Source organism: Alligator mississippiensis, chromosome 4, assembly GCF_030867095.1.
Source record: "Alligator mississippiensis isolate rAllMis1 chromosome 4, rAllMis1, whole genome shotgun sequence".
Classification (NCBI taxonomy): domain Eukaryota; kingdom Metazoa; phylum Chordata; order Crocodylia; family Alligatoridae; genus Alligator; species Alligator mississippiensis.
Genome location: NC_081827.1, coordinates 211,030,095 through 211,043,207, shown reverse-complemented (window position 1 = coordinate 211,043,207; position 13,113 = coordinate 211,030,095). Strand labels below are relative to the sequence as shown.

Below are 13,113 nucleotides of genomic sequence, written 5' to 3'. Positions count from 1 at the left end.
ACAGTGTGAGAACATTGTAAACATGACTGCTCTTAGAATTTGTCCCCAGTTTGCAAAATCAGAAGCTACAGTCAGAAAATGGTAGGGGGGAAAAAGATCAGTTCTTGTAATTTTTGCCATTTGTTCAAAACATTCAAAACACAATCACACATTTCACTTTGCCCGGTGAAAAGAACAATGCCATTTTTTCCCAGAAAGGTATCTGAAACTTAGCAAGATTTAATACAATATATTTCCTATTAAGGTTGCATGCTTCACATGAGATGTCAGAAACATTCTGCAGAGATCTCCATTCAGAAGCTAAGGAAACTAGAAAGGTGCAAAGATGAGGGATAGACATTTTCAGAAGTACTCAAGTAACTTAAAAACAAAAGCATCACTGACTTTCAATATCATTTAGGCTCCCAAGTGCTTCAGTCAATATTGAAAAATGGAATTTGAGCTCCTAAATCACTCAGGTTCTTTCAAATATTCTACCTTAGATTTAGAAAAAGGGAGGGACTCAGGCCCTGGTCCAGTAGAGCCCTTAAGTAAGCTCTTAACTTTAAGCATGTATATTACATCAGACCCTTGGTAGTTCTCATATAGAGAAGAAAGTGACAGATTGACATGGAAGGCAGAACAAGAGCACCAGGCAAAAAAATGACATCCAACTCAAGAGGGTAACAGTGAAAGAACAGAAATGGCTCTCAGAGGAGGGCAGATCCCATTGGTGAGGAAGTTGAGTTTTGCAACAGCAGTAAATATACGGAGAATTCTGAAATCCAAGAGAGCAATCTGGTATTTTGCTGTCTAGTGAAGTACTTAATCAGAAGTGTAATTTTCAGCAGATGAATAGCATCTTTGGCTGGGAGCTGGGACTTGAACATATTGCAATCATCCAGAATGGCTATATAAATGTGTAGGAAAGCAATATAAGCTGTAAGCCAAACTACTGACATCACTGGTGTTTCACAAAGCCAGATCTGATCATTTAGATTTGTAACCTGGGTGGTATACAGAAGGTATCCCCTCTCCAATTGAAGGGATGACAGTGAGTGTGTGTACACTGTGAGGAGTGTGGTTACCTAGCTGTAGGCCAGCTCACCTCCTTTTCCTACAGAGCACAGTAGAGGCCAAGGACACCCAGTGATAGTTAACTATTTACAGGTTTAATGATACAGCATAATATAAAACTTATAACCATGAACTTATGTAAACCCATCCATCCATCCATCCATCCATCCATCCATCCATCCATCTATTAGGGCTCTGCGCTGCTTTGGTCACTGATTCAATTCAGTGGAGATTCAGCGACCAAATCTCCAAATCCAAATTGAAACTGGAGACCTTTTAATTTCTGAATCAAATTGAAACCCTCCAAATCAATTTGGAGAGATTTGATGATTCAGACATAGACACAGCTTTAAATGTTTTTTCTACATACCTCAAGGTACCAGGTGGCTCATGAATGCTGAGATGCTGGGGCAGATGGACCCTCCCCTCACCCACTGGCTTGGTGACTGATGCCTCTTGGGTTTGGGGGGGCACGAGGGGTCCCCCTGTGACCAATTGCCGAGCCAGGAGGGCACAGGGGGGTCTGCTGCCAAGCACAAGCCGGGAGGGGAGGGTGGGCCATGTTCCTGTGGGATGCTTCATCTGCCCCACCATCACAGCATTCATGAGCCGCACCTGGTACCTCAAGGTATGTAGAAAAAACATTTAAAGCTGTGTCTGTAGCAAATCTTCAGATTCGGATTCAGCTGAATCGAATTTGGACAGTGATCCGAATCAATGAATCGAATCACTATCCCTGATTCTAGCTGAATCCGAATCAAATACAGCCCATTTTGCACACCCCCTCTTATCTATCTATCTATCTATCTATCTATCTATCTATCTATCTATCTATCTATCTATGTTATTTACAGATATAAGTTTACACAAGCAATAGCTCTTTTCAACCCTGAACTCAGGCACAGGCCTAGTCCTCTATGGCTTTCCAATTAGTTTGCAGCCTCTGCCTCTTCAACAGGGCCCTCCAGGCAGCAGGTGAAGCAGCACTTAATGATAAAACACAAGATCCCATTGGTGAGGAAGTTGAGTTTTGCAACTTTTTTCCCATTCCATGTTGAATGTTAGTCAACAAAACATTGACAGAAATATCTGGCAGTGATGGGACAATAACTGAAAATACACAATCAGGTTACATCAAATGAGTCACAAATATATACAGATAACCCAAACAATGGGTTCAGATATAAAACAGCTTACGATCCTCTCCTAATACAATAATAAGGATGCAGGGTTTACAAAAAGAATCCTAATAGTGTAAGGAAACAGACCACAACACTGGCACATCAGCTGAGCCCAAAGAAGAAATGGCACCCAGGGAAGGATCCCGTTACCTAACAGAACATTATTACCCCCTCCTAGGTTACTTACCCTTCGGGTGCAAGCTAACAGTCTGAGCTTCTGGTGCCCACTGGCCAGCCTGCCACAGATCTAATCGTTAAACTAGGTAACAGATCCCAATTCCATCCCCAGTTCTGCCACTGATTTGGCTTTGCAGATCATAGGAAAAATCCCTAAAATCACCACGTGCCTTAGTTTGCCCACCTGCAAATGAGTACAACAGTATTGGCTACCTCATCAGAGAGTTGTAAAACTTGTTTTGTTAATGGTCAATGGTTAATTGTTAATTGCTTTGCTAATTGTAAAACTTGCTTTGTTAATGGTCGCCTGAGATCTTGTACAAAGGCACCATATGGATATAATGTGCAACATGGAATACACAAATGTGTGGTTGAGGGATACATACATATTATCAATAGGAATGATAAAGTGAATTACATGGCACAACATTTCTAAGAGACAATAACTATATTTTAAATAAGTGGACAATAAAAACCTTGGGGGTGTTGGTTGTAGCCATGTTGGTCTAAGGACATAGGCAGACAAGGTTCTTGTCTGCCAATAAAAACCTCCATACTATTCCAGACCATCATAGTTAGGGGTTCCTGCATGGATGTTTCCCAGCAGCTCTGAACACATATCAAAGTGAAGAGGAGGAGCTTGGCAATATAAATGGTTTTCTGCTGCACTTCTGTCTCCTTTGTGTGGGGTGAGGGTATAAATTTATACCGTCACCCTGCACAAGGAAGAGAGATGTCTAAGACTCAGAGAGCTTCTCTGCCAGCTTGGCTTGCCAAGGCACATTGAACTCTGTCTCTACCTCCTATTCCAAGAAACCAACTCTCTACCAACTAGAAATTCCCCATATGCAAAGAAAAATATCAGGTCTTACCTTAAGGCATCCCTAATGCTGCTGGAGATGACCCATGATGTTTATCTTAAGTATTTAATAGAAACTATTTAAAAATATTAGAGTGAATTTAAACATCTTTGTTTCCCTTTGCCCCCTTAATACCTACCATGAGCCAAACTCTAAATGCCTCAGAGGGAGAAATCTATTATAACTAACTGAATTTTGGAGATCTCTAAAATGACTTAAAATAGATTTTTAGATATAATAATGTCACAATTTAAAAATCTAATATTTCTGGCCTCTCTGGGATTAGAATCAAGCAAGGCATATCCAAAGGAATAGCTAGGAGCCCTCCTTTTTCAGTGGTAGTACACTCCCATTTCTAGCCACAATGGGACCTGAGAGCTGTCACTGACTCAGATGCATGTCATTTTGGGCAAATGCGTTTAACAAAAGGCGGCTATGATTTTGGCCTATGAATAGATAAAAAATCTTGTGTGAGATTAATTCTGGGGCAAGAATAGCTCCAGCTCATGCAGGTTAAAATATGACCAGGGGAGTGCTGCCAGAGACAGCAAACCTCTGGAGAGCTCATGAATGCAAACTGTTTGGGGAACTGGAAGTTGCCTGGGGGCAGCATAAACTTAATCATTTTTTTCAAGATTTCATCACATTAAATATTACATACAAGAAAATACTTTGGGTACGATTTCACTTTTCCCTTCTTTTGCAATATTAACCCCTTCTCTATTCCCCCCAATATACCTAGTAGGACATCTCTGACCTACCAGACTGTGCAGTGAAATCTAGGTGGGGGGGGGGGAGAAAGAATGGATTGTAGGTGAAAATCATGCATTCAGTTCTATTTCCTATCCAAAAAGAAATCCAAGACAGTGAGGGCCCTGAATGTGTTATATTTCACTTGACTCCCCCCATTTTTGACTTTCTGTAAGTAATATGCCAAATGGATAAAACATGATACCGTTTTTCCTTCTTTCCCCTGAGTTACAGATAACAAGACAAGCCCCTTCCCTTACAGTTTGTGCATATCAATGTGATTAATGTTAAAAAATAATAAAGTGCCCAAATCTCTCTTTCTTTCGCTCTTTTTTTAAAGCATTGCCCTTTTCAAAACAAGGGGAAATTCAGTATAGTTTCAGTGCCACAGTGATCAAACAGTGTCACATCACTATGGCAATTGCTGCCCAGGCCAGGAATACAGATCAGCTTTAATTGTGCAACGCCTTATTGCTGGTGCATGTCAATCAGAACCTATGAATTGAGAAAAATTTGCTCTGTTCATTCTGTTAAATGATGTATCCAATTAAACCTGTTAGAATTCATGATCTTCAGTCAAGGTTAAATGAAAGTAGTTACTCCTGTCAGCTAGGTGATTAAATGCTGCCTACATCAGGCACATTTATGTGCAAAATTAAAATTTTGGTATAAAGCATGAATCTTTATGCATGCCAGTTAATTATCTTGCGGTTCCTCCATTTATTAAATGCCCACTGCATTTCTTCTTAATCATCAGCTCCCTTTCAAAACTTATTTCATACTCCACATTATACCAAATTTCAATGTTTAAATGAAATGCTTTATCAATGAAAACTTCCTCTTTTCAAGGATTTGGCTGTTGCTATGTTACTGAAGATGGCCATTATTAACAGTTTTTTAGTCATTATGCAAAAGATCTATTTGTGTTGTGTTGTATAATTCTGAGCGGCTGTGATAGGAATCCCTTGTGTTGTTGCTGTCGGTCATTTCCTCGTTCTCTGTACCTACCTGGGACTTGTGCTGCATATCAGCCAACTTCCACAAATAGTAAGAGGCAATGCTACAAAATTAGCATGTACCTAACAGCAACAGAGCCAATCCTGCTTCCTCAACCCAACTAAGAATGGAAGGCAAAATCAGGACAGTCTCACTGTGCAGTGGTAGCAGGATAAGGAAGCACAACAAGAATAGCTGTAGCTTTGGCATATCAGACAAAGATTTCCTTGAAAAAAGGGCCAGGGGATGCACCAGTCAAAACTATTAAGAAAAATAGAGCAGCTGCAGAGACAACTTCAGCCTTAAAAAGAACTCTGCTGAGCTCTACCAGTGTAGAAGATTTGGCTCTCATCTCCCTGCTCACTCTTCATGCACATTTTATTCTATTAATTCTGGCTATGTGCTGTGTCCATCTGACACTAAGTTATTTACTGTACCTCAAAAGTCTTGCTGTAATTAGGGGCAAGAATTTACAATTTTAAAATACAATACAGCCAGGATTTAAATAGTCCTTGCAATGTAAAACCAGGATACAAACATGTACAATGATCACTACAAAGCAAGAACATATGAAACATTCATTTTGAAACCTAAGGTGAGACAGTATTCTCTTACAAACGGAAATTATTTCTATGATCTTAAATACTCCTGGTGGCCATTTATTCCCTTTCATTATGAATGTATTAAGAATCCTTGTAACAAACAATAAAAATTAAAAATATGCTATGCCACTTCAATGAATACTAATGAATAATATTTAAATCAGTCCAGCAGATAAACTAGTATAGCATACTGTACTAAACTAACACTATAAATAAGCACAGGTTTTTATTGAAGATAAATGCACACAGCAATTTTCTACTGGTAGGGCATTACAGTATAATTTTTATTCATAGAACATGTTTTTTAAAAACTCAGATAAAATAAGTTATGTGTGTGGCAGATAAGGAGTCCAATGAAAGGCCTGGTATAGCTTCTATGAAATCAATTTCCTGATGTCTAGATGAAGCTTTGAAGGGCCACACAAATTATACAAAGCTGGTTTGTAACTTTAAGGTGATGTGTATAAATAATGTGTTTCAGGTCATAAAAGAAACTATTTATTTACTAAGTATTTCCAAATAGTGGTACCGTGTCACTCAGCACATATTTTTTTTTAGACATTTGGCAAGTTTTCTGCACAAATCTTTTATCAGGATAGGTTGGTAACACAACTGAGTCTAGAGAGATGTCTTTCTGAGGTACTGCGAAAAAACAAAACAAAACAAACAACCCTCCCTCCCAAAACAAAAAAACAACCCCCCCCCCCAAAGAAAGGTTTGCCTTTGAAAAGTTTCCAAAACATCTTGATCCATCGAATGGTACACTGAGAGGTGACTTTCATACACACATTTCCTGAGCATTCCAGCCTCTGAAAAATGAGAATAGTCATTTCTTGAAAATCTTCCCTGGAAAAAAAACTTGGAGCTCTAAACAAGGCCTCATTTTGTCCACTCCCTTAACAGTTAAAAGCAAAGTCATCCTTTCAGTTCCAGAAAGCTGAAAACAAAGACCCATTCTTCTTTTACTACTCTGTTTTCAACTGCAAATGATGTACTTTATTCCCTTGCCAGCCATAAGAAAAAACCATTGCTCCCTTTCTCTTTTTGGCAGGTATAAACAAAATGGTCACTCCACACCAAAGTTCAATATTTTTAGGTATGCAAAAATAATACCAGCAGCTGTTGAGAATAAAAGAGTACCTTCAGGCTCACAAAAAACTAAATCCTACTGCAGCCTTGCAGAGGAAAATGATACATTTTGGAAATTCTACTGGAGAATAAGCCTTTCACATACTGCCAAGTAAATTAGTAGTTGCTAAAGCTATTGGTTTTGCTTGGGTCATCTAGTATGTAAACCAGCTTCCCCTATATGGAGTCCTCTGTCATTCTCCCTTGACCCCTTCTTAGTAGTACTCCACTCCTCTGGAAACCAGGAATTGTAGGCTTCATACCACAGTTCCAACACAACTTTTCCACTCTAATGGTTACCATACACAACAACATTAGATAGATACTTGTGGCTGGGCACCTTTGATGGCTGCCACTTTAAGAGGTTGATCAGACTGAGGTGCAACTGGCAAGTTCAGTGTGACCTAACAAGGTGCTCACATGACTGTGGGAGGGCTCCAGGATTGGAGGATGGGGCTGAGCAGCCTCAGTATAAACCCAGACCCTAAAGGCTAAGCTGGCAGTTGCTGCAGGGAGTAAGAGGGATAACATTGCCTGGCTGGAGCTGCTGCTCCCAGAATACCTGAAGGTCAAGGGTAGGAGCTGTGGGGATGGAGGAGGTTACTGGTCCTGGGGGATGACCTGAAACTACACCCTGCTAGGGATGGATGGTGTGGTGGGGCTGCCTGTGGTGGGGTGGGCCCCAGGAAATGCCATACCAGTTGCCTCCCTAATGAAAGGTGAGCATGGGGCACTTCATAGCTTTAGCCCCCACAACATGGTGGGTAACCCCACAGCAGGAACAGGTAGGATCCAGGCATGCTGAAAGACGCCTGAGTGGGCTGTAGTCTGAGTTGGGGGCCAAGGTAGGTTGACGGACTCCTGAGGCCCAAGGGGTGTGAAGTCCAGAAGTCCCAGGGAGGGCTATGTAGAGTAGGGTCTGTGAAAGGGGTCTGAACGACTGCACATAGGCTGCCTGGTAGTTTGATAGAGCGAGCCCCACTGAGGGGGCATGAGTTGAGGCCCCAGTGAGGGGGGCAAGTGGCCCAGGTAAGTCTCCAGATACCTGAGGTCAAGTTTGGGGCGGAGGCTGAGTGTGGCTCACCAGTGGGCCTGGGGGAGTTACGAGTAATTTGGATGCCATCTGCGAAGCATGGGACATGGTAAAGGGGAGGTCAGACCTGTGTATTATGCCCTTGGCATCGGGCATTAAATGGGCAGCCTCCCACCTTCTAAATATCAATTATTAAGTCATATCAAAGGTATGGTAGGAAAGGCAGGTGGGCAGACTGCCCTAGGCAGATGGGCAGGCCAACAATTAGACTGGCCATGAGATGTTCCTTTGTCACAGTGCTTCATCTAGATATTTCTTCTCAAATAATCTACAACAGAAGAGTCACCATACTATTTAAAACTCTGTGGTTAGAGTTCATGGTTAATACGTTACTAAGACGAAAGACAATAAAAGTCCACCCATCTTTTAAATATGTTGTTTCAGAATGTGTCTAAATTTCTAAGGAAGACAAACATCAATTTTTACTTGGTTTAGTATTTCAGCAGTCATAAGAGCTAGGGATAGCTTTTACTGGCAGACAAAGTTGTGCAGAAACTGGGCTAACTGGCAGCCCCGTCCCCCCCAGCACGCACGCACGCACGCACGCACGGCAAGGTTGATTTGCACCTTATAGACCACCATGGTGGGGGGGGGGGAGGGGCTGTAATATATATAGCATAAGCTTTCATGAGCTGAAGCTCACTTCATCAGAATGCAGACTTAAGAATATATACATGTACACAAGTTTGCCTGCTTACATAAGCAAATGTATCTCTCAGTTTAATATACTCATATAAAAACATTATTTTAGATTGAAGGGCACATTAGTAATAAGATTTTCACAAGAAATTCCTTGACAAATCCAGAGGGATAATGTTCTTTAGACTTGGAGTTATTTAGCTAAATTCTTACCTAATTGGTAGCTATAATCATGGACCTACCTAAATCATGGTGAGACAAAAAATTTTTCACAGCCTGCTCATGGCATGCAAAGCTGATTTCATAGATGTTAGGGCTGGAAGGGACCTCAAAGATCATCAAGTCCAGCCCCCTGCCCCATGGGCAGGAAGTCAGCTAGGGTCAAAGGACCCCAGCAAGATAAGCATCCAAGCGTTTCTTGAATAAGTCCAGAGTAGGTGCCACATCCGAAGGGAGTCTATTCCAGGTCTTGGGGGCTTGGACAGTAAAGACATTTTTTCTTATGTCCAGTCTAAAATGGTCTTGAAGTAGTTTATGACCATTGGTCCTTGTTTTTCCTTGGGGTGCTCTGGTGAACAGACATTCTCCCAGATCCTGATGAACACCCCTTGTGCACTTATAGGCAGTCACCAGGTCCCCCCTGAGCCTGCACTTTTCCAGACTGAAGAGTCCCATGACTCTCAGCCTCTCTTCATAAGGCCTATTCTCTTGCCCTCTGATCATGCGCATTGCTCTCTCAAGCTTCTCGACATCCTTCTTGAATTGTGGAGCCCAAAATTGGATGCAGTACTCCAGCCTCACCAAGGCTGAGTACAGTGGGAGGATGACATCCTGAGATTTACTTGAGAAACATCTATAGATGCAAGCCAGGGTTTTGTTTGCTTCACCAGCTGCAATATCGCATTGGTGGTTAATGTTCATCTTGTGGTCAGTCATGACCCCCCAAGTCTCTTTCAGCAGTGGTGCTAGCAAGCGTAGCACTGCTGAGCCTATAAGCATGCTGTGGGGTTTTTTTCCCCCGAGGTGGAGTACCTTGCATTTATCAGTATTGAACATCATCAGGTTTGTATCTGCCCACTTACTAAGTTTATCCAAGTCAGCCTGGATCACTAGCCTGTCCTCAGGTGTGGACGCTATGCCCCAAAGTTCAGTGTCATCGGTGAACTTAGCCAGTGCACTTCTGACACCAATGTCTACGTTGTTGATAAAGATGTTGAAGAGAACCAGTCCAAGGTCAGAGCTTTGGGGGATGCCACTGGTCACGGAGCACCATAATGATTCGCTACCATCAACCACTACTCTCTGGGTTTGACCTCGGAGCCAATTTCCCAGCCATTGGAGCCCAGCCAAGGCCACAGTTGGCCAATTTTTCCATGAGGAGGTCATGGAACACCAAATCAAAGGCTTTTTTAAAGTCCAGGTATATGACATTTATCTCTTCTCCCTTGTCCAAGTGATAACGTCATCTGGTCATAGGAGATGAGATTGGTCAGGCAAAACCTACTTGCAATAAACCTGTGCTGGCTATCCCTCAGGATATTGCCCTCAGTCAGCTTATCCAGAAGGGTCTCCTTGATAATTTTCTCAAGGATCTTACCAGGGATTGAGGTCAAGCTGATTGGCCTGTAATTCCCAGGATCTACTTTCTACCCTGTCTTGAAGGTGGGTATCACATTGACCTTCTTCCATTCATCAGGTACTTCACCTGAGCGCCACAAATTTTCAAATATTTTTGCCAATGGTTGGACTATGATGCCTGCCAGCTCCTTGAGTACCCTAGGGTGTACTCTGTCAGGAACAAATGACTTGAAGGTGTCCATCCTCTCAAGGTGATCCTTTACGAGATCAACACTGATGCTGGGTATAAATATGACCTCACCCTGGCTGTCCTGTGTCTTACTAGGCAGGACAGTCCCATTGGACTGATGAAAGACCGATGTGAAGCACCCATTAAGCAGGTTTGCCTTTTCCTGGGTGTTGGTTATCAGTTGTCCTGTTTGGTTCAGCGGGGGTCCAATGTTACCCTTGCTTTTTTTCTGACTCCCTACATATCTGAAAAAGGACTTTTTGTTATCCTTGATATGTGAAGTCAGCTGGAGCTTGGTTGCAGCCTTGGCTTTCCTGATCCACTTCCTGCAGGTATGGACCAGTGCTGAGTACTCCTCCTTGGTAGTAATTCCAGCCTTCCACCCTTTATAAGTCTCTCTTTTGAGGTGTGGGAGGTCCTTGAGTTCCCTGCTAAGCCAAGGGGGTTGTTGCGCCCTTTTCTTACCCTTCCTCCGAGATGAGATGGCCATCCTTTGTACTGTCAGGATCACTCCCTTGAGGAGCAACCACTCCTCTTGGACTCCTCTTCCTGTTGAGTTGTGGTCCCTTAGGGCCTCGACAACGAGCCTCCTGAGTTTGTCAAAGTCAGTTTTCCTGAAGTTGAGAACTTCAGTATTGCTGACTGACTTGCCAGCTTTGCAATGGAGGCTGTCTCTTCCCAGCAGACCACCACCTCTCTCACCAAAAAGTGGATTGTGATTGTGGAAGCCAAAGCCTTCATGATGACACCAGCGCCGCAGTCTTTGTTTGAGTACCTCAACCCGTCTCTCCATCCTCAGTCCATGACCCACAACCAGGAGGAGCGAGGAAAAGACATTGGGATTTTGTGGTGGCCCTGATTGGTGGAGAGGGCCCACCCCTCAGCACTGATTGGTTGAGAAGCCTGGGGGGAGGAGGGACAAGGGGACATCTGCCATCTTGATGGCTGGCTGCCCTTTATGTGGCCATGTCCCCTGGTATTAATTGGGGAAGAGGTCCTGGCAGAAGGAGGAGGGGCAGCTGCCATCTTGTCTGCTGCCCTGCATGCCATCCTGCCAGGCGACACCTTCCCTTCCAGGCAGCAAGGGACTGCATTTCATGTTTATTAAGGGATTTTTTGTTGATTTTTGCAAACAAGCCCAGATTTTGCCATTTCCATGAAATCCACAAAACCACGAATTAAGTAGGTCCCTAGCTATAAAGCTAGTAAGTAATTTTTATCTATTAGTTCAGTATTATTTGTTTTCATGTTTTTCTTCTAAAAAGGAAACAAAATTAATGTCAGATTCGAATGGAAGGAATATTTTTACTGAATAAGTGAATTGAACAAGGACTGTGAGCATTTGTCATTTTCCTTATTGGTACATATGAATATGCTATATGCTCATTTCCATTGCAAAATTGTGCATCAAAGTGATCCTTGCAAACTGAAATATACTGTACATTTCATCACTTATTTTCTTTGAAAGTATCACTGACAGAATAATCAATTGTTACTGTTCTGGAACTACAGCTTTACAACTCAAAAGTCAGAAAAGCATAAATGGTGTCAGTCCAGAATAAAATGAATCATAGGCTTTGAAGATGATGATGATTAATATTTTGTATAGTAAACATAATTCCTAACCAATATTATAGTGAATTGTGCAAGGCACTGTCCAATCACCTAATAATGCTGGTATATTATATCCTTTCCTTTCCCTCTTGTAGGCCTCATGTGGATTGGTTGGCATATTTAATTTAGCAAAATGAAGGCAGAAAGACAATATTAGTGTTGTCTTGAACACATCAGAAAACGATGCATATATGACACACCAAGAAAAAGAGAGTGGAAAGAACTAAAGAATTAAGTTGGCGGAGGAACAAATGAAAAGAAACTGGCCCTGAATAAATTTAGGCAGGAAGGTTCTGGAATGGCTTTCCAAAAGGAGCATTTGGAACATGAAACTTAATTGGTTTTAAGATGGAGCCTGAGCAGTTTATGAAATGGCTGCTTACAACAGCAGGGGACTAGACTTGACCCACTAGGTCCCTTCCAATTCCATGTTTCCTATGCTTTGAGAGTACCTGCCCTTTGGGACAGGGAGTGTTTTCTAATTTATGTTTATATAGTGCCTAGCACTGAGTTCCATTCTCAGTTGTCTCCTGGGGACTAGCATATTAACTATAATGAACAAAAATAAATGGACATAAGAAAATTTTTTTAAGTGTTGACTTTTCGTTAGACCATGGGAGGCAGACCTAAACAAGGCAACTTGGGTACTAATGATTGTTAATTCAGATCTCAGAATAATATATGAAGATACAGTAGAAAAACTGCAATTTAGACAATGGATTGGAGTTTTTCTTTACAACAATGGAACAAATAGGGAAAGACAACCATATTGTTTTAGACTAAACTGGATCAGCATCAATGAAAACTGTATACAAGCAGATCAGTGCATAATTGGACATAATCACTGTAAACAGGAAAATGGGTCAAATCCCTCACCCTCCAATTCTTATTCATGTGAGTAATCTCACTGAAATCAATGGGAGCTACTTTGTGAACAATGACTGTTTCCTTTGCCTTCAGAAGGGATTGCATGATCAGCTCCATTTTCTGCAGATGATTGGACAAATGCTACAAAATCAATATTTCTACTGAAGCCACCTCTTTTGGAGTAAAAATAAACCTGGATCACTTCAAGTTCAAATGTTCATTGTTCCTGGGTGTTTTTGAAAGCAAAATGGTCAAATGAAAATGGAGTGAAATGTTCACCTATTGGTGCATTTTATAGCTTGATTTTATAACTAGTTTTGGAACTTGGAAATGTCATAAGGTC

General features: G+C 41.8%; 1 pseudogene; it reads right to left on the bottom strand.

Annotated features, from left to right (window-relative positions):
* LOC102577168 (dynein beta chain, ciliary-like) overlaps window positions 1-13,113 on the bottom strand; it is a 264,557-nt pseudogene that overhangs the window by 25,032 nt on the left and 226,412 nt on the right.